Source organism: Anas acuta, chromosome 24, assembly GCF_963932015.1.
Source record: "Anas acuta chromosome 24, bAnaAcu1.1, whole genome shotgun sequence".
Lineage (NCBI taxonomy): Eukaryota > Metazoa > Chordata > Aves > Anseriformes > Anatidae > Anas > Anas acuta.
The window spans coordinates 6,512,923-6,534,588 of NC_089002.1; the positions used below are offsets into that span (position 1 = coordinate 6,512,923).

A 21,666-nucleotide genomic window follows, 5' to 3' on the forward strand; every position below is an offset into this window, starting at 1 on the left:
AAACCTTCTGGGGCTTTGCTGGATGTTGCTGGCCCCCAGCATCTGTGGCCACTGGGGGGACAACTGGGAGCAGGGGTCGGTGGTGGAGCTGGGGCAGGTTCTCAGCAGTACTTAGGGGAAAATCCTGCAGAGCTGGAGGGTGCCCAGCCCCAGGGGCCCTTTCTTGGGACTGCTTTGTTAGCCCAACTGACGTGGCGAGAGCTCTCCGTGCTCCTGGCAGCACATTCAGGGGGAGATGTGGGAAACCCAAGGATGCAGTGGGACATTTATGTAAAGCAGGAGCTGAGATCTACCCAGGTGTAGCCCTCAGGTGGTCACAGTATGGAGCCAAGGGAAGGGCCAGGCTAAGGCAATGCAGCTGCATTCTGGGGATGGGCCAACGTGACCAACGTTTCCGTGCTTGTTTGTCTGATTTTAAAGAGCAAAGTGGGACTGGTCTTTTGGCAGGCTTATTTTGGGCTCTTCTCTGTATGATTCCTTTTTTTTTCTTTTTTTTTTTCCAGCTGAGGTAATTCTTAGCTATCTGAAGCCAACTCCGAATGGCACATTGTCTGCACCTTGCATTTCTGACACAACCCCAGCACAGATGTTGTCAGCAATTGTGTTTTTGACAGTAACAAGACACTCTATAACTCGGGATCCTGGGACTTTTTGTTCTCCTGCCTTTGGACTTAATGAAAACAGGGTTTGTTTTAAAAAAGAAAAAGGAAAGAAAAAAAAAAAAACACCTTTCAGAGTTAATTTCATCTCCGTTCGAACCATGGGATGCAGAGGCAGGAACCAAAGCTCACACTTATGAGAAAATCCGAGGGAGGGAAGGGACAAAGTGGGTTAGGAAAATAAAAATTCATTTTCCACGAAGGTATTATGAACAGTAGAGAAAAAATAAATAAATAAAAATACTTGACCAGGTTCTTCTCCAGGGGACCAGCAGGCTCTGCCCGGGGGCGCGGGGGGGGGCGCGGGGCCGGCAGCCGCCGCCGGGGCCTCCAGAGGGAGCTCGTCCCCTGCTCCGCAAGCAGCGAGAAGGAGAGGATCTGCTGCGGGACTGGGGGAAAGGCAGAGGTTTTGGGGTGTTTTTTTGACCCTTGGGGTGGCAAATGCAGAGCAAATGCGAAGGTCGGGTGCTGCTGCGTGCGGCTGCAGGCAGCGGGGAAGGGGTGAAGCCTTGGGGGGGTCTACCCTGGGGATATTCATGACCCGTCTGGACGCCCACCTGGGCAACTTGCTCCGGGGAACCTGCTTTGGGGGGATGGACCCCATCATCTCTGTGTATCTGACGAAATTAGAGGCAGGTCCTTTCCTCCGTTCGGGCTCCAGACTTTGATTCCAGTGCTTAGCACCCATCACACTTTTCAGGAAAAGGTGAACGCAGATATCAAGAGAAGGATTTGGCAGCAGGTGCTCCAGCAAAGAACTTGCTAATATTTAGAGCACACAGACAGCTCATGAAACAAGCAGCGCATCCATCACCTGAGCAAAGCGAGGTGAATCTCCACCTGTTTTGCGTTGCTCCCCCCAGCCCTTTGCTCCCACACCACACACGAGCTACCCTGCGGGTCTCAGGGCTGCTCCCCGGCCCAGCAATCCTGTAATTAGCCCGGGACAGACTCTCCATACATGACCATAATTGACCATCAATAAATAATATACAGAAGACAGGATGCAGACGGTCCTGCAAAGAGGAGAGAAATGGTTGTTGAGACACTCTGACCTGCCTTGTACAGCTTTCTGCGAAAGGGGAAATTGCATTAGTGGGATGCGCATTTAACCAAGGATGGTATTTGTAATAGGATTTAGTACCGTTCGCTGTGAATGCATGGCACAGTAAATGTATTAGGGACAGAGTAGTGAAAGAGAAAAGCTTGCTAAGGAACCAATGCTGCCATCCACTGAGTGTCTTCTGTTCCCTCTCCTGAGCTAAACAGCTTCAACTTACAGCTCTCGTCAGGATGTCAAAGTGCTCTAGAGCTCCCAGCAATGTCAAGGGGACCCTGTTCATGGGAACAGGACTGGGCTCTTGACTGTGCCACGTAGGGAGGTAGGCTCATGCTCCACTGAGTGTTACACAGGCAGTATTGGAAGGGAAAACCTTTTCTGAAGGATGCTGAATGTGATTAGGATGGGGAAAGATGGGGAGAAACACACAGAAGCTAATGTGCCATTTTCTCTCTGGAGCAGGGCAGTGCAGGCCCTGGTTTACAGCCCCCCCAGGAGGGGAAAATCCCCTTGAGAGGGAAGGTGCAGGAAGCAGGGCTGTGCAGCATGCAAAGGCTGTGGAGCCCTGTGCATGGGTCAAACAACAAAACTAACAGGGGCTGGGGCTTCTCCCCTGAAACTGCTCCTGCAGGCAAGGGGGATTGAAGGGCTGTCCTCCTTCAGATTTACCCCTTGACTTCTCCCTCTTCCTCTGCACCTGGATGTGGAGCACACACAGAGGATTTCTCTGCCTCCGTGTCCCTCCAGTGCCAGGTGCCAGCAGAGGGCACCCGGTGGGCCCCGCTGCACCCCCCCGGGGGGTTTGGGGCAGCCCCTGGGGGAGTTCACGGAGTGGGGCCCACCAGGGAGAGGGGGGGACTGAGCTGCTGGGGGGCTGTGGGCCAGGAAGGGCACAGCTGAGGGGGCAGGCGGGCAGGCTCTAGGAGGGGGCAGCCCCTAATTCTCCCCCTAGGTGCGGTGCTGCCCGGGGAGGCGCAACCCCCCCAGGGGTCTGGCAGCCCCCGGAGCTGCCCGTTCCCGAGCTGCCTTTGGGGCTTTGTTCCAGCAGCACCGGGGCACGGGGGCGGCTTTTGGCGAGGGGGGAGGACGGCGGCGCGCAGGTGAGCTGGGGACCGCGTCCTCCTGCTCCTCCTGGCCTCGGGAGGAGGGGGGGGGGGACGAAGGGGGCGAGCCCCGCAGCTCGGCGGAGGAAGGGTTAAGGCGGGGAGCGGGGGCGGCGCGGGGGAGGCGGCGGCGGCGGGCGGGGAGCGCCGGGGCTCGGGGCTCGGCGGCGGGGAGCGGAGCGGAGCGGGGGGCTCGGAGCGGGGCTGCGGGGGGCTCGGAGGGAGCCGGGGGGGGAGGCTCGGAGCACGCCCGGGCTGGGCGGCGGGCGGATGCTGGGGAGGGCGGCCGGGAGCCGGCGCTCGCCGCCGCCGCCGCCGCACTCGGGCAGAGGCTGCGGAGGCTCCGGAGGCTGCCGAGGTACCGGAGGCTGAGCACAACCGCGCCGCACCCGGGGAGGCTGCGGGGCTGAAGGAGGACGAGCAGCAGCGGAGGCGGGCGCCCGGCCCTGGATTTGCACCGTGGAGGGGGCCGGGGCCGTGCGGCTCTGCCCGCCGTGAGCCGGGGAGCCCCGCGAGGAGGGCGGCAGCGGAGCCGCGAGGTCTGGTGAGTGGCCGGGGCTGGAGAGGGGCTCCTGCCCCGAGGGCACCCCAGGGTGCGGGGCTCCCCCGAGGGCACCCCGGGGTGCGGCTGCCCGGGAGGGTGCGGGGGGAGGCTGGGGCTCGCCGCCCCTGGGCGCTGCGGGGTGCGCTGCTGGGTGGCAGGAGCCGTGCTGAGCCCTGCTTAGCCCAGCCGAGCCGTGCTAAGCCCAGCCGAGCCGTGCCGAGCCCAGCGCCCCCGCGGAACCAGCGCTGCCGGCAGCGGCCGGGGCCGGGAGCAGCCCCCAGGTGATGCCCACCGGCGGCCGCGGGGGCTACAGAAATCCCGGGGAGCTCCCCCGGCCCCTTTCCTTCTCTCCTCCCTTCCCGGTCCGTTTTCCGAGCGGTGCGGGTCCCCCCCCGGCATCCCGCCGGCACTTGTTAGCGCTCAGCCGTGCTCCGGAGCAGGCAGCAGCAGGATGAGCCCCCCCGGCACAGCTCCCGCTGGCGAGGAGGGGTTCTTAGAAAGCACCCCCTGAATCTGGGGAGAAAAACGCCTTTTAGAACTTCCCCAAATCCTGGCAAGACCTTTATCGAGAGGCAATGAGGGGAGGAAGATGAATGTGTTCAGGCTCCCTTCAGGGAAATCCTGCCTTGTGTGCGGGGGTCCGCGTCTTCTCCAGCCCCGGAGCTGTGCGCGTGTGCTCGCAGCAGAGGCTGGAGGTGCCACTTGTCCTCCTGTCTCCTGACCTCCCTTTAACCTGGCCTGGTCAGGCAGCACAGGCTTTGTTCCCATTCACGCTGGTTCCTGGAGGTGAAGTGAATGATGTCCAGTTAATCTGCGTTCAAAGGGGTATCAGAAAGTCAATAGTCTGATATTAAGTGACGCGAATAGTAAGTGGTGGAGGGGAAAAAAAAACAGCAGACCCTGTACGTCTGTGACCTGCAGTTCAAGATATTGGCTTGGAGGTGAGAAGATGTGAAGTTTGCAGAGCACCATGATACAAAAACCTGCTGCTGCTCGGGTTTCCTCGCTATTTGCTGAGCACTTGATACTTTGCTGGTGGCTTGAACGTGCTTAATAGATCTCAGCTGGCTTCAGGGAGCTGGTCTTGGCTGTCCTTCTCTGCATGGCCTCATTGATAACGGTGCTTCTAAAAGTTAAATCAAATGACCTACTTTACAGCTGAAAGATGGATGCCTCAGAAGGAATCTGTGCCATCCTCTGAGCAGATGTTTAGCTTTTTTCCTTTAACACAGAGGTGTTAGATCCTTGAAAAAGTGATATTTTTTTCTTTATTGCTGTCCTTTTGCCATTTGTTGTCACTTTGAGGACCTCAAAGCTTAAATGTGGTTTTGGGGTGGTGCGGGGAACCGGATAAAACAGCTTTGACTTGAGAAACTTGGCACCAGGAATGGGCATTGTGGATGTATAACTGTTGTGAAATGGCTTATGTAGGGAACCAGTCATCTTCCTCAACCATCTCCGTGGTGCTTGTTGCAAGAAGACCAGCACAGTTCCCTTCTCATTGTTTTTATACTGTTATTTGATGTAATTAATTGTGAGGCTCCCCCCCGGCTGGTAACAAGTTTGTGTGGTAGAAACAGGTAACAGATGCTGCCTGAGACGTGCACACCATCCACCGGTATGATGGAAACAGCTTTTCCTGGTGCTCTTATCACTCCGTCTTGCTCTTCGTGTTAACCCTGAGCTTCCCTGCGCCTCTCACAGAAGGGAATTTCGGTTTTGATGCAAAAGCGAAAATGCAGATCCAGGCTGGATGTGGGAGTCTGGAGAGAAAAAAAAAAAAAAGGTGACTGCTACTGCCCTGTGCTCTTTAACTCTCTTCAGCAAATTACATTAGTATGTGACAAATTGGCTTGCAAAACAGCTAAATGGAAATGGCATTTGGAGCCGTTTGCTGTGCAGACCCTGTGGCGTCTCAGGGAAAGGTGTGATTTGCAGCATCTTCCTGAGAGCCCCGGTTAACCACCACTCCCAGGCTTTCCAGAACTTACTTCGGGAACTCCTGTTGCAGCTAAATGTTGGAGCCAGGAGCGTGTCTTGGAGCAATTGCCTGAAAGCTGGGGCAGATGTGGGTGCAGCCTGCCTCGTGCAGAAGGCAGCTTATAGGAAGAGCTGAAATAGGAAACAAAGCAGAAGCAAACACCGAGAAACTGCGTGGGGTACGGGGGCGGAGGGCTGAAGGAGGAAAGCTGTTCTGCCTTTTTGGTGCCCGCGTGCTGCCCTGCTGTAGGAGCTGGCTTCTGCCTCGGCAGCACCTTTGTTCAGCTGGGATTTTCAGCGGCTCTCAGAGGAGCGAGCTGAGCTGTAACTGCAACAGGAAAACGTACACCTGCTTCTCCTCCTGCTTCTCATCCGCGGCTGCCTGAACGTGGCAGTGATCAAGCTGTTTTAATTGGCCCCTCTGCAGCTTTGCACAATAAATATGTAATGGGGGAGAGTGCCCCCCTCTTCCGCCTGGTGTCGAGGCTGTCATTTTTGATGGGGAAGCGTGCGCTCTGCTCGCCTCGTCCCCGCACGCTCGGCACCGTGCGCTCCCGCTCCAGCCTGGCTCTTGGTGTGTGCAAACTGTCCTCCCCCGCCGGGGTTTGGCATCCTTAAAAAGAGGAGGAAAAAAAAAAAAAGATGAACCTGAGTGCGCAGTGCTCCTGAGACGAGCCCCTTCACATTTCTAAACACTCTTGATTATTCAGCTAATCTTTATTTCATGGGCCTGTTACGAGAAACACAAACGGGGGAGAAAGTGGAAGGCGGTGACACATTTAAAATACACAAGAAAAGCGCTGGCAGGAATATAATTGTTCTTATTCCAGCGATTTGAAATATTTATGGGCCCGAGTCGTGGTGAGAATCTCACCCCCACAACTTTGTGAAGCTTTTCCCCCCCCCCCCAGTAAGACAACAACTGGGGGCCCTGTCCCCCAGCTGTCCCCAGGGCAGCGGCACGCAGCTGTCGGTGCGCGCAGCGTCCGTCTGTCCGTCCCCACGGAAGGGAGGCACAGGTCCTGCAGCCAGGCTGCCCGGCTCGCGGGGCGTTGTGTTGCGGTCTGCTAACTTGAAATAATTCCGCAGCATCCCTTTGGCCAGCAGTGAAAAGCCCCCTTTGAGGTGTTTTGTAGGAGCCCACTGCTCCCCCGGGGCACTCCGCCGTTAATTCATTAGATCTGAGGTTTTCTTCCCCTCTTCTCCCCCTCTTTTCTCTTCTTTCTCTCCTCTCTCTCCCTGGCAATTCAAACAGTGATGAATGGACAAAAATCCCTCAAGGGAAACATTTTTTCACTTAGTTACAAAGATTTCATGGCTAATTAGAGTAAATGTGGTTTTTAGAGTGTTAATCTCTTAACCAGCTTGGCTAGGAGGCCACCGCCACACCAAAAGAGGGGAGGGCAGGGGGAACCCAGGGCGGGGGGGGGACAAAAGTGCTGCCAAGCCCTGAGCCACCACCACCCCGGTGGGATCCGATGCATCTTTAGGACCATCACCAAGGGTGTCCTGTGCACGGCCTCCTTGTGCCACCCGCTGAGAGCCCCGAGGGGGCTGGCACGGGGGCTCGGAGGCGCTTTGGTGCGTGGAGGCCACGAGCCCTTTGTCTGCAGGAGCGGTGCAGCCAGAGCCTGGGCCCTGAAAAGAGAAGGGAACAAAAGCAGGGCAGCGGCTGGCCTTGGGCGGCAGAGGCGGCTGCCCGGGGGGGGTCACGTTTGGGTTTGTTTTCTCCATGGTTAAAATCCAAACGTTGGCTGCGTGCTGGTGCTGGGGAGGGGGCTGTGAGCATGAACCGCCCGGGCCTGGTGCCCCCACCCCGGCTGCGGCTCCAGCCGGGGCACGGAGGGCTCTGGGAGCGGATGGCAGCGGGCGGTGGGCTTGAAATTCCATCTCGTCCCACTAGAGGGGATCCTCCGGATCAGGCTGGCGGAGCCAGAGCGGAGCCTCCCTGCAAAAAGAAATGCAGAAGGAGCTGGTGGAGCTGTGCGGAGCTGCGGCCGCCGCTGCGCGTTGGTGGCTGGTGCTAGGAGGGGGGATCGCAGGAGCTGCAGGTGGCTGCGGGGCTGACCCCTCCTTTTGCTGCACCTGGTGGCTGAAAACAGTGCTTGCGGGGGAGGCAGGAAGGGTTTGGTGCTCTCCAGAAATTCCTGGCTGAGGCAGGCTGGCTCTTCCTGCTCCTGGTCCAGGAAAGCCTGGCTCCCCAGCATGGTTTGTGGCTCCCCGGCACAACTTGTGGCTCTTCTGCCTGCTGTGGTCCAAGTGTAGGTGCTGGGAGCTGCTGGGGTGCAGCAGGAGCAGGAGGTCACCAAGAAGGCACACAAAGGCTTCCCAGACACACAGGTGCAACATATGTCAGTGATGCACCCTAGCTGTGTGCTCTCTGCTGCGTTTTGAGCCCAAATTAGGATCCACCTGTGTATTTCAGAGGGGCCTGAGTGATGCTGTTGGCCTGATGCTGGCAGCTGGGCTGCTGTGGCAGGGGGCAGGCAGGGACGGGGCGCTGGGAAAGAGGTGCCCTCCCTTCTGCTATCTGATAGATCCCATCTCGTGTTTCTCGCTGTAATCATTGCTTCTGTTTGGGTGAAATCGAGCTGGGAGGTGGTGATGGGGTGAACGAAAGCGAGATAAATGTATCATATTATGAAAGTTTAATCCTGCTTTGCCTGGGCTAAAATTACATTCAGAGCAGGAGATAAAAGGCATCAGAATCGCATTATAAAAAAAAAAAATCTAGATCATCTTAAGAGGCAGAGTGATAGCCTGGGAGAGCCCCGCGAGCTGGGCCCATGCTGTACCCACAGTGGGGACGAGAGCGGCTGCTCCCTGCCCCAGCACCCATCCTGCCCTGCCCCGAGGTGCTGGTGCTGTGTCTGGCCGTGTTAACAGCTCTCTGCACACCGGCCTGCTCGGAACCATCTCGCTGCGTGCTGTTCTCAGTGACGGTGGCTTCCCAGGCTGGAATGTCCCTTGCAGCCCTTTTCCTGCTCCGACACGATTTCCCCGCTTCATAAAAGTGAAAGGTGATGTCTGAGTAAATATTACACTGACCTCTCACCTCGCCGCCTCCTGCTGCCACGGCTCCTCTCTGTGCTCGTTAAGGGAGCCGGGGGCTGAGCCGGGGCTGTGCGGCTGGGGAGGGGGCTCAGCGCCAAGGCAGGAGCTGGTGAGGAAGGGCAGCCTCCTTCCTGGCTGCCACTGAGCCTCCTCTGAGTGTGGTAAGTGGCGTTGGATCTGCTTTTGCCTGGGCTCTGGGGAGGCTGTTCTGGGACGCGTGGGCTCTCCAGGTCGGTGCGAGCGCCACATAACGCCGTGCCCGTGCTGCTGGCCGGGCTGCGGCCACCGGTGCTGCTCAGGAGCAAGGGGAGCAGCTGCTTTGTGGTGTCTCTGTGCTAGCAGAAGCTTCTGTGGGAACAGTTAGAGCTGTAAAATCCGGGATTAGCAGGAGGATGTCCAGAGGAGCCGGCACAGGCACCCAGCCCCTGCCTCCCGCAGTGCCCTGAGTGCTTCCCTGGGTGCTGGGGGAAGCCTTGGGGCTGCAGGACAAAGCTTGCTGCGGTGCAGATGAACTCACTATCTCCTGGCTATCTAGCAGTCAAGTGATGCTTGGAACGGGCTGTTGCAGTCCGTGCAGAGGCTGTTCCCTGTGCATTATCAGGAAGGTTAAAGGAAACGGCTTATTTTGCTTGCAGCTCCTGGCTGGCTGTTAGCAGCATTAGAAAAACAGTAATTTTAACTCACTCAACAGCAGCGACGGGGGGTCAGCTTGCAGCACCCTGTGCCATGTCTCGGATGCCGAGTGGCGGTGGGGAAAACAGGAAAGCTCTCGGGCAATGCTTGGCTCCGGGCGCGCGGGCTGGGCAGGAAGCGGAGCCACCGCGGTGCGCGCGGGACCTCCGCCGGCTGCTGGCTCAGCGTGGGACAGGCGCCTCGTGGCATTTCCAGCCTCGGCGAGCTGGGAACAAATGCCTCCCGGAGAGATTTATGAGCGGCTTTTCCTCTGTAGCAGTTCCCTGTCCTCGATGAAGGAAGGCTGGGAGCAGTGCCTCGTGCACAGCGCAGGGTGCTCGGGGTCGGGAGGGGAGCTGTGGCTCAGCATCGCCCCGCGGCACCGGGCAAGGGAGGAGCAGAAGCCCGGCAGCACATGGAGGTGTGCCGGGGGTTTCCTCCCTGCTCATGTTTAACGCTGCTTTGCTCTGTTCACCTTGAAATAAGCTTCCAAAAAGCGCCTTTGAGCCCCAGCGTTTTGATAGAGTTCAGAACCTGCTCTAAGTGTTATTTGCTTCCTGAGCGCTGCGCTTTCAGACGCTGCCTTGTCAAGGCTCCTTTCATAACCCCACGGAGGCCGCAGTCTGCCAGCGGTGGGAAGCTGGGATTCTCCAGCCTCTGGGAATTGCCTGTCAGAAAAGCAAGTGCTGTAATGAAGGTGTGCACGTCAGTAGCAGCCTTAAAACCTCCCCAGTCATGTTACCGAAAAGAGCAATTTCCCACTTTGAGCATGTTACAGAACAGCAGCGAGTGCCACAAACCACAGCGTGCCGGTGGTTGGCCTAGGTAGCCAAATATGAGGAGCTCGTGTGCAGCCAGTTCATGTTAAGATCTTTGTTCCCTGTGGCTGGGGAGATTTATTGATGTCAGAGCAGGAAAATGGTAAGTTGGCTGCTTAACAGGGATGTTACAGTTCAACTCCATAAAACATGCAGGCTGTCTCCTTTGCTCATTCATTTGCCAAGTACCCAAAAAGTCGCAGTGACAGGAGTAGAGGATGGAGCACTGCCCTCATGATCGTATTTCCTGTCTTTGCTGGTTTATGTCACAGCCTGCAATGTTGTTTTATTAAAAAAAAAGAAAAAAAAAAAAGGAACCATGTGAATTTCCTCTTCACTTTTAACGGAATTGCGAAGAGGTGGGGCAGGGAAGGAAAAGGGAACACTGCTGTAGGTTTCCTAACTGGTTAAATTATTCCTATCTGAAGGATTTGCCATCTCACAGGCGTTACGTCAGGCCTTACCTATTGCGAAGTATTGTGTGTGATTTGGGGACATCTCGGCATCGCTGCGCACTCCAAGCATCTCGGCTATTGTGGGTTTTGGTGAGAGGTGACTGTATGGGTGCAGTACACAGCCACGTTATCAAAACCCACCCAGGCACGGGGAAGCACTGGTTAGTGCACATGGATGCAAACTTCACATGTGCTGCTGCAGCCCCCCGAGCTTTAATTCTGCTGCCTTCAGTTTATTAACTGCTGGTGCTGAGGGGAGGGCACAGGTAGAAGCGGAGGTGCCCAAATACCTCCCTCAGTTCAGCCCTCAGCTCTGGGAGCTGCAGGTCAGCAGGAAAGGCAAAGCTGCTCATTGAGGCCAGACTGCTAGAGGAGAGCAGCTCTTTCATATTTTTTTTTTTTTGGTGGTAACGGTGTTTTTTTGTTATTCTGAGTCAACTGCTTGTGTATTAATTGTTCTCCAAAGCTGCTGCTCACTTACTTGCACTCCAGACGCTGAGCAAAGCTTGCTGCCTGCTAGCAGGGAGTGTGAGCTTCACGAGGTCCCCCTTGACACGGAAAGTGCTTCTGTTTGCCCTTGAACTTTCTAAAAACTGACCTTTGGGGCCTGCCCCCCTCCTCCTGAATCAGCCCAGCATTGCGGAGGCATCGCCTGTTGCTTTACAGAAGCTCTACGGGCCAGATGAAAAACGCCTGCATTAAATCATCCTTTTGGCTGAGGTCTGGGGCAGCAGCAAAAGTTTGGTCGCAGGCTTTGTCTCCGGGCTGCCGTGAAGCTGTCTGCAGTCAGCAAGGAGCTCATCGCAGAAGCAGCTCCGAGCTCCGCTGTGCTCTGCCTGGCAGGCGAGGGGCCTTGCAGGGCAGGAATTGTGCTGAGGGCCCGTGGTGGCCGCAGGTTTAGACAGTTTGTCAAGTCTCATAGCAACCGAGGAGCACGGGCAAGCACTCAGAGTTCACTGGAAGAAAGAGGCAGGAGCCCCGTTGCTTGTCCGCTGGTGTGTAATAAGGTGCCGGGACAAGTGCTTGCGTAACGGGGCCTTTCAGGGCCTGAGCTGTGTGACAGGGGCAGGGCCGGTCCCTCGCTTCCACCCCATAATTTGGCTGACTTGGAGGTGGCCGCAGCTTGTCTCGGGCTGAGCCGGGAAGCCCTAGAACGAATTTTCAGCAACAAACAAAAACAGAGGCTCTTTTAAAGACTTCCAAGGGCATTGTGTAACTTGTTTGAGAAAATTAACTTTGCCCAGAGCACTGGGTCACGGGGAGGCTTAACTTCAGGAGGCAGAATTTGGGTGGGATCGGGCTGTTCTGCAGGCAGAGGTTTCACTCCTGAGTGTGAATCCAGCGCTCTGGCTTTTAACCATTCGCTTCCTTGCAGACTTGTACGAAATTTCCATTGCAAGCACCACACGTTGCCGTATTATCTGCACGAGCCATCTTGTTTCTGGGGAGGATATAATATTAATTTCCTTGTCACTTAGTTTTTCCCCATGTATTTGGGCTCATTTGATTAATGGTGCTATAAATCTTCAGGCGAGTCAGTTGGGTTTGGTTTCTGGCCTCCAAAAAGGCGATGGAGGCAGCTCTGATTGCTCCTGGAAAATGCACCAATTTTCCCTCAGAGCTGCGTGGAAATTCAGCTTCAAGCACAGAGGGTTTTTTGACAAAGCATCTGAACCTTGTTGCAGTGGAAGTTTTGCAGCTCTCAGGCCACAGAGAGCTGAAATCACTTAGTTTTGCCTTGTTCTCATCCCCAGTGATCCTGATGAAATTTTGACAGAAGTTTAGTGGATCTGGACAGCCAGTTTGTGGTTGTAAAGGAGATGAACACAAACTGAACCAGCTGAAAGCATTCCTACAACCTGTGCTGGTTCTCACGCGTTGCTTTGCTCCCCCTGTACCTCGTGGCACCGACTCCTTTGTGGCTGCAGCCTGCCAAAATACCCATCCAGTCCCACATCCAGTTCACCACCCTCGATCCTCCAAGGGCTGAATGGGATGGAGGAAATTTCGTTACTGGTTCTTAGCCCCCAGGTGATGCTCAGGGAGCTTGGGGGCTGCCCTGGGAGGTGGGACGGGGACGGGGTGAGACGAGGAGCGTTGGATCCGAGGGTGTGCGAGGAGCTCTCGCAGCAGGCGGGCCTGCTGCATTCCTGTGAAATATGGCCTTACAAGTCCTTGAAGGATTTATTGTTTTCCGGCCACTGCTGGATCTGGTCCGATAGTCTGGATATAGGAAGGAAATGACTCAGTTGCTCTACAGACAAGTGCAGCTTTGAAATTCAGAGAGGCAGGAGACAGCTGAGCCGCTCCAGCTCGGCCCCATCGGCAGCGGGGTCCCCGTGGGTCACTCGGGGCCGGCCCTGCAGGCGGGATGGGACGGGACAGAGGTGGGAGGAGAACTGGTCGAGGCACAAAACCCTCTGCACGAGGACAGCGGGGAGAGCAGGTGAAGGCTGGGAGGAGGACGGGGCCTGCGGGGCCTCTCTCGGCGGCAGAGCAGCTGCAGGGCCCCGCGCCCGCCCGGCCATCGCGAATTGATTGCTGCACTGGGGGCACGGCCAGGGGGCTGCAGGCAGGGAGAGGGCTCTCAGGATCACCAAAGGTTGCTTTCTGCCCACAGCAGGGTGGAGAGGCACAGGGATCCACGCTCTGCCCCAGTTCTGCCGCTCCTCCCGGTCTCCTTCCCTCTCCCCTGCATGGTCCGGAGCCGGTCCCTGGTGTTTGTCCTGGTCTGAAGCCGTGCAGGGATTTGCTACAGCAAAGCAGAGAGAAATTTTAATCATTTCACGGGACAAGAGCAGGCTTTTGGAACCTCCTATCCATCGATGTGTCCGGCCCCTGTGCTGGAGCTTGTGGCTGGTGGCAGATGTGGGCCTAAGCAGATGCTTTCTCCGTCCTGTTATCAGCTTGCTTGGAGAGAGAGAAGTTTAGAAATGACAGAAAGATCCTTAGCGAAGAAACAAGAGTTAGTGTTAAAAATAAAGAAACAAGACAGCTTGTTTCATCTAGACAGAAGGGTTATTAAACAGGCTTGAATTAATCAGTGATCTGCCAGAGCTGTGAGATGAAAAGCAGGGCAGAGGAGCACGGAGCAGACGAGTGGGAAGAAGCCACGTTCTCAGGTGCACTTTGACATCCAGACTGCAGGAGAGGAGCCCGAGCTGGTGGTGGGAAGGAGCTGAGGCTGCTCCAGGCTTTGTGCTCCATGGCTGGAGCTCAGAGCTTGAAGCGGGGGACATCAGGCTGGCGGTGCTGAGCACCCCACGGGCACCATGGGTGCCCCATGGGGACCTGCTGGCGACCAGCCCGTGTCCCACGGCTCTGTGGTGGTCGCTGCCCATCGGTGTTCAGTAGCACCTGGAGAGGAAGCGAGATGCTTGAATACTGGGAAACGTGAAGCATTTTAAGCCACTTTCAAAAATGCATCAAGCACCCCAGTGGCGCACTTGAAAGGGTAGGCAAGCAGGGGCTTGGAGAGGTAAAGTCACTTCCCTAATGTCATTGATAAAGCTGGTGTTGATTGCAGTTCATAGCGGGTACTTCCACCGAGACAGGCCTGACGAGGGCTGGTTAATGGTCCCTGAAGGGTTCTTCAGTGCTGTGTGGCTCTCTCCTGCATCAACCTGTCTGCTTCAGTTTGGTTGTTAACTTCAGGGCTTCTGCAGGTGCGTTCTGCCTTTCCAAATCCGTGTGATCCCGCGGGGTGGTGTCTGGATGATGATTTCTGCCAGTTCCTCAGTGGGAATGCTGGCGTTTTGACTGGCAGCTGCCATTCGGAGTGCAGCAGCCAGCCCTCTGTGCCCCTCGGCTCTGGTTGTGGTGGTCACGCACCGACTGAGCCAGTCCATCCGTGTCCCTCCACCCCTGCGGATCCTGCCCAAGGCGGTGCCCCTGATGTCTGGCTGCCGACCCTCCTGGCGGGGTAAGGGGAGGCCCAGCAACAGGCAGCACGTGGCCTGCGGTTGTGTAGGTTCCTCTTGGTGCTTACTGCTCATAATCTGAAAAGATGATCCCGGTCTGGAGTGGCGCTGGGTATCATAAGCAGTAAACACCTCTCCAATGGGGAAACGTGCCTGAATGTGCACGCAGGCAGTTGCATGCTCTTAATAATTTCAGTGCTGCTGGCTGAGTGAAATCTATAGCTGCACAGTTGGGGATTCAGCATCTTAGAACCTAATTTTAACAAATGTACAATTTCCTGGTTTACTTAGGTAACAGCACTGTGGCTACTGTGTAAATACATCTGGCTGCCGTGGGGAGTATCGGGGATAACGAACACCACTCGCTGCACGGGGCTGGCACAGCCAAAGGATTTCTGTTTCAGGATTTCTGTTTAATGGAGTGGCTGGGGACCCATTTAATTTGAAGCTGGGGTTCTTCACTTGCCTGTGGTGCACTTGGAGTGAGGCCAGGAGAAGCTGCTGCTTATTTTTCCTCCTCCAGTTCGGTGGCCGCTCTGTGATCTGTGCTGTAATATGCTCCTGTAATAAACTGCAGCTGGACGTCACCTGGGGAGAGAGCCGGGCTGTGGCTCGGGAGATAAAACTCCTCGCTTTGCCACGGGGACCTTTTGACTAGCCTTGGGCAAATCATTTAATCATTTAATCTGCTTGCAAGCAAGGTCACCATCCGTTAAATTGTGTTTTGTTGGTAACGAGGTCCTGGAATAACCGAACAATGCTCAGATGTGCCAGTGAAACGGGGCTGGATACACCTCGGTCCAGCAGGACCTGGGTAAGAAACTAGAAAAAGCACTTGGTGAGGGATGCACTGACACAGACTGCCTGGAGGAGCTGTGGGCTCTGCTTCTGGAGGTTTTTATTGACGGTTTAGAGAGAGATCTCTTGAGTGATAGTTATAGCTGCTCCTCGCAACAAGACTGGATTAGGGAATCGCAGCTTTCTGGCCACACATCTTTGATTTACTGCAATCCAAAGCCATTGACCCATTTACCCGGGTTTTGGATGAAAGTGAGACTTCCCCAAACTTGAATAAACCAGCTGTGAAACTTATGAAGTGTTAAATTTCCCTTCGTGTCATACTTCAAGGCAGCCAGGAGAGCGGGCGTCTGTTCTGCGTTGCTCCGGTGCGCGGTGGTGTTGGCAGCCCCGGTTCTGTCCTCGGCGGCTGCACGGAGAATAAAGCCCTCTTTTCCCAGCACCTTCCCTATTGACGCCAGGTAATTTATAAGCTATTTCGCAGCGGTGTGCTCGAAGCTCGATAGCTGCCAGCTGTAGTTTCTGAGATAGCAGGTGTCAAGTATCAGCACGGCGAGGAGAGGTGTCTGATTTCTGCCACCTAGGTGTCCTGGGCTGATTAAGGATTGTGCTGGTCGTCTTTTGGGGCTGGCGGGTTAAATGTCCCCAGCTGTGATGCACAGCTGGATGTACGCCGTGCCGGGGCTGCAGCTGTGGTCCTGCTTCAGAGTTGCTGGAGGAACCTGCGCTCCCTCGGAGACGGTGACAATTTTGTCAGCCTTACGGCAACGCCGCCTCGCTGTGCCGCGGGGCTTCTCGAGCATCCTTGCGGTCAGAGATAGCTGTGCCCGTGCTTGCTTGTCGCCGTTATCAGGGGAGAGAAGCTCTGCTCCGCTGAACAATCTCTGCTCAGAGCATTTATGAACGCGGGCGCAGAGGGGAGGCACGAGGCACTAAACCAGCCCCTCGCACATCCTTCACCACAGCGCTTTACGCCTGGTAACTCCCCTTTGATTTCAGAGCATTTCCTTTGATTGAACGTGAGAGCCTCTCGTAGAAAAGCTTCAGCCCCAGTTTGCAAGTTTGCTTGTGCTAAGAGGACCGTGCCTTGTCCGGGTCTGTTCAGCAAGCCTGGGAGGAAGCCGGGGTCACCGGGAGCCCCGGTGCGGGTGCTGAGCTGTCCGCGGGGCGCTTGCAGCACTGGGGCTTGCAGCGGGGCTCTCCGGGGTTTCTCTGTTTCTTTTCAGCCCAGGCCTGTTGGGATCTGTGTGCTCAAAAGGGAGACTGGGGGAAGAGGTTGCTTTATCCGGTATGCCTTGTGTAAACAATGTCCAGAGGCTGGACAATATGAGCGAATTTTGTGCATAATTCACGCCATCGTGTTTGTTATCAGGGAAATGCCTTCTGGTGGCTGAGTTTCGCTCTTCCCCTCCTCTTCCTTGTCCCGGGACTGGAGGAAGCAATGCTCACAATGCTGTGTTTTGCCCTCTTAACTCGTTCTCAGAAGTCTGGTGAGCCCGTCCAACACCCAGGGGCTGGGGAGCAGGCGGGCAGCAAAGCAAGGGTGGGGGGCAGGAAGGTGGCTGCTGTCTGAAACCCAAGGGCTTGGTGTGCACGGCATCCTTGGGGAACGGCTTGGTGTTTGCTGTCCCCGTGGGTCGGTAACTCCTGCTTTGCCTTCTCTTACCAAGGGACACTGTGGGTGAGGCTGGGGCTTGCAGCTTCTGTGTTGTTGGCTGCAGAAACGAGGCAGGGGGCTTGTTTTCCCACAAAATCAGGTGTAAAAAGGCTTTTTCTCATCCTGGGTCAGGAGGGTTTTTCAGGATGGAAGCACAGAGCCAAACTTTGCTGTGGTCACACCTCTCCATGCCGGGCACGTGTGCATTGCACCCACAGTGGGTGAAGCCCCCGCGGGCTGGCAGCGGTGCCCCTGCCACCAACCAGCCCTTGTCAGAGCTGCCGGGCACCTCGCTGGTGATTTGCAGCCTGCTTTTAGTTAGAGCAAAACCTAAAAATAAACAAAAGGTGCTGGGAGTGCTGGTCATTGCTTTATGTTAGGAAAATGTGATTATTTCACACTGGGCAGGGCTCATGGGCCAGGACACAGCAGCGGGGACTCCCCTGGCTGCTAAGAACCGAGCAGGCAGGGCTGGGACCAAACCCCAGGTTTGAGCTGGGAACCTCCCAGCACTCGATGCTCCGATCAGACAGTTTGGCTCAGATCTGTTGTCTAATTAAAACACAACAAAGCCCCATTAATTATTGTGAGGTCTTCCTCCGCGGCTGACAAATGTCCTGAAAATCACGGCTTCGAAGGCGATAAATCACTGCAACGCCTCTAATGGCTGGAGATATTTCATAGGAAAACTTCTGATCAGCTCCAGGAGGGAAGCAGAGTGTTCTCACTTCCAGAAAGTGGACAAATCTCTGCTTTTTCTCCCTCGTTTTGGATGGCAGATACTGCATGGAGTCGATGTGAGGAGGACGGATCGGGCTGGTGCTGGGGTGAGGTTGTTCCAAAGGGTTTGCTCTTGTGTTTGCAGTTTATACAGTGCAGCCTGCCCTTTCGGTGACCCTTCCTATAATTCTGGGGGGTTTCTGGCAGGCTGCTGACCTGCAGGGGAGGTCAGGGGAGCGAGCCAGCCCGCTGCCCCACTCCTGGCCTCACAGCAATGAATCTTACAGGGCTATAAAAAGCAGAACGGGCAGAATCCACCTCTAGCTTAGAAAATAATCACAGCCTCTTCTCCCCCCCTGCCAGCCCAGCCATTTCTCACGAGGCTCCGTTCTGTGAGACAGCTCCCCAAAGCCACCTCACCCCGGGGGTGCATGCAGAGTTTTAGGGTGTTCAGGAGACATTTGGGGGGGCTGGGACATGGGGTGGGCACTGGCTCACTGAGAGGCTTGGCACCAAACGGGCACAGAGCTGGGGAAACGCCTCCAGCATCTCTGAGGCTGCTTGGGGACAGCGGGGTGCTGCCAGGTGGCACTTGGGGACCCTCGTGGGGATGACAATGGCATCGGGCCACGAGGAGCTGAGACCAAGATGGGAATGGGACAGAGGGAACGGAGCTGGCCGGGGGCTTGTGTCTGAATTAGTGCCCAGGAGAGCAGCCCTGCCCTGAGAGAAAGCAGCAGTGCCACGCAGAGACGGCAGCTGCTGCACTGATGACATCAAAATCGTTCCTTTGATCCGTCATTTTCCACGGGAGATTCTCTTCCTTTTTATTTGGCTTTAATTTCCTTTTTTCTTTTTTTTTTTTTTTTTCCCATGTGCATAAAACACAACTAATGACAAACTGTGGTGCCTGGGAGTGACTGACAGCTGGAATAAGAGAAATGAGTAATCGTGCCTCCTGAAGCCCTGTCGCATGGAGATTAAATGAGCCCTTTTTTCTTCCCCCCTCAATGAGAATCATGGGCATTTGAATAATAATATTATAGTCTCCATTAGGATGACAGTGGGGGAAAAAAATCGGCTCAGACCTGTGATTATTCCTTCAATCTAATAATTATTTAAATACCAGATAACTCCTTTCAGCCTAATTGAGGCCTTTCAGCTGCTTGGGTTTATATTGTGTCCCTGAATTTACTCTCTCTTTTACCTTGCGTTACTAATAGCTTCAGATTGCTTTTAAAGCCATATTTTAAACTCGCTTCCAAAAAAAAAAAAGGGGGGGGGGGGCGGAAATTAATGGCCCAATAGTATTAAGAGCCAGAGTTAAAAACACCTCCTCTCTCCTTTCCCTGGTGTTTAACTCTCCTGCAGCTTTGCCATCTCCGACCTCTGCCATCGGGTTTCCTCTGGTGTCATCCCCACCCCGTTCTGTGCCACACGTGTCCCCCGGCGTGCCCTGTGCCACCCACGGTCCAGCTCCTTTGGGCAGGGGAGCTGCCAGTTCAGGGCCGTGCTGTGTCATCTCCAAGCGAGGTTTGTAGGCACGGGTTCTTTGGGTTCTTTGGGTTCTTCTCCCCGTCCTGCCGCCCTCTTGTTGCAAGGCGCTGCATATGAGCGGGACAAAATTTCCTTTCCTTTCTGAGCTTCCCTTGAGTCCCAGTGCCCTCTGTCCCAGAACCAGCTCCTCCTTTCCCTCAGAGCCCTGCCTTGGCCTCTTGGCCATGTTCCCAAGGGCGAAGATGCGCGAGGTTGCGGACCCTGCTGCGGGCACCAGCGGCTCTCTGAGCCTTGGGAGCTGCTTGCTTGTTGGCCTTCTGGAAGCTTCTGGGGGCAGAGAACAGCTTCAGGGAGCTCCCCCAGGAGCTTGGCAAGGAGAGCAGGGATGGCTGAGCCGTGGGGCAGCGGTCGCTGGGTGCCACCCCGGGACCCCCACTATCGCCACAGCTGCGTTCGGGTGGGAGCTGGCGGGGGCAGCCACTGCTTCAGCCAGAGGCAGAAATCAAGAAGCTGGAAATAAGAAGCAAGCAGCTGGGGAAACGTATCCCTGAGCAGAATGAGAAACCCATTATCGTGCTCCTTCCCCTGTCTTGTCAGTGACACTGAAACGTGCAGCGCGGGGACAGAGCTCCTTTGTCACCTCTCAGGAACACCCGGCTCCAGCTCCCGGCGTTAACAAGCCTGAAGAGCGGCCATTCGGTGACACTCGCTTACGAGCTCGGTGTAGGTTTTCAGCAGCATGAATTATTTTAAATACCAAAACCGAGATCAGCATCAATCAAAGCGGAGGCTGCCGACAGCCCCGACAGCTGCACGTGGGGCGCGCGAGGGAGCAGCCTCCTGCGTGCAGCGCCGGGGGGGTGCGAGTGAGGGAGATGTGACCCCTGTCTCCTGAGGTTTTGCTGTGGTTTAAGTCATGTACGGCCCCACAGAAGCTTCCCCCTGGCTTGCAGAGCCATGGTGGAGGGCAAGAGGGAAGGTGGCTCGTCCTCTGCATCTCCCCGGGGCTGGTGTGACCCTGCGGTGCTGTGCGGTGGTGGAGAGCATCTGTCCCCGAAAGGAGATGAGATAGATCCCGAGATCATCCATCCTGGAGCACAAAAGGACTGCAAAATCTGGGATAAAGGAGAACTTTGTGATAATTTTCTGGGTCCAGGTTGTTGAATGCATCTGTGGTGATGAGCAAGGCTGAGGTTAAGCTGGGAGCCCAAGTCAGGGCCAGCAGCAGGTTTGGAGATGGTACCCAGGGAGATGCCAGGGATGTCCCTGCTGCTGGGAGAGGTCCCCAAACCCTCTGCAGGGATGTTCTGGGGGCTGATAAGAGCTGCCCACCTCCAGTGAGCACTGAGCAGCTCTGCCAGCCGTCTCCTTGCTGTGTTTTGGGGTGCTCAGCTGGCAGCACTTCCAGCAGGTTTGCAGGAGCCCGGGGAGGTGCAGGCAGCGTGCGGCTGAGCCGGGACCCAACCGAGCCGAGCAGGCAGAAGGGTTCTGGGGGTCCCGCTGAGCAGCCACGGCGTGCACGCTGCCCGGAAGGGTGGACGAGGAGCTCTGCTGTAAACACGCCTCTCGCAGCCGTGGCCGGCGCTCGTTTCCTAAGGAAATTCCAGGCTCGTGAGTCCTGCCCCGGCTGTCGGGCAGGCAGGAAGGGGCAGGGGCCAGCGGGCTCCGGCACCCTCCCAGCGCCCGTGGCTGCGTGCTGGTGGTGGGGAAAGCTCCAAGGTGCTGGTGGCTCCGGGCTGGGGCTGGGCATCAGCTGCTGAAGGAGGGCAGGGCTCTGCTGGCCCCGTCCTGCTTCAACAAGGGTGATGCTGGGGTAACGCTTGGCTGTGTGCCCTTCCCTGAGAGTCTGGAGCAGACGGAAGGGGGTGAGATGTTTCCAACACGATGGAGCGCTTGCTGTAAGTGCCCGTGGAAGCTCTCCCTGTGGCAGCAAGAGCTCTAAAGCATCCTTCGGTCTTTACCTCTTCTGATTCACCTCACAGTCTCCTTGCCTCTGCCTGAGACCACGTCTGGTACTGCTGAGTTGTTCTCTGTGATAATTTTGGGTGGTGGCAGTGGAAGGGAATTTAAGGACCATATAAAATGTTTTCCCCAATTTGACACTTTCCATTAAATAATAATAATAATAATAATGCCTTCCATTCTGTGGCCTCTTTGGCACAGAGGTTGTGGGCAGAGTTATCCAGCTCAAGCCTTATTCCTTCACCTTGTCCTCACGTTCTCACCCAAATGGCCGCGTCATGCAGAGGAAACCCTTCTGATGGTTTTCCACGGAGCTGTTAGGAAGGGCACAGGGACAGTTTGCTTGGCATGCATCTCTGGAACAGTGTCCAGGCTGCTTTGCACAGGTTTTCATGATCACCTGGAAGTTTTGTTAGAGCAGGAACCTTGTCCGAGCTTCCCAAACTGGCCGTTTCTCCCCTGCGCACGGTGCTGCTGGCTGCATTTGCATCTCACCTACCCGCTGTGTGCCGCCTCCCCAAATCAGCTGCTTTTTGGCAGCACAGTGCCTTGTAAGGGCTGAGAAATGCTGCTGCCCGAAAAGCACCTGCACAGGTACTGCTGAGGGGAGTGGTGGAGGAGTTCCTGATGGCTCTGATGTGTGCGTGCTCACTGCGCTTGCCTGCATGAGATTTCTTTCGCAGGTTTTCAAATTAAGTCATCGAGGATTTAAAGGTAGAAAACACCTCTTATTTCCTCTGCTGCTTCCCACAACATACCCTGCAGGA

General features: G+C 55.8%; 1 protein-coding gene and 1 long non-coding RNA gene across 10 annotated transcripts in view; one reads left to right on the forward strand and one right to left on the reverse strand.

Moving 5' to 3' along the window:
• Nucleotides 1–2,682: 2,682 nt before the first annotated feature.
• PLXNA2 (plexin A2) overlaps nt 2,683–21,666 on the forward strand; it is a 147,325-nt gene continuing 128,341 nt past the window's right edge. For 2 of the 9 annotated variants that reach the window (XR_011089847.1, XM_068660404.1), the window contains exon 1: nt 3,022–3,366. The gene's annotated coding sequence lies outside the window, so the exon portion shown is untranslated. Of the gene's footprint in view, nt 2,820–3,017; nt 3,367–21,666 lie in introns of those variants that run through there. The other 7 variants (XM_068660405.1, XM_068660406.1, XM_068660400.1 and 4 more) reach the window with 6 other exon arrangements.
• On the reverse strand, nt 6,000–11,983 carry LOC137844209 (uncharacterized). The gene is made up of 2 exons (XR_011089848.1): nt 7,432–11,983; nt 6,000–7,294 (listed from the first exon to the last, which is right to left on the reverse strand). It is a non-coding gene; the product is annotated as an uncharacterized lncRNA (long non-coding RNA).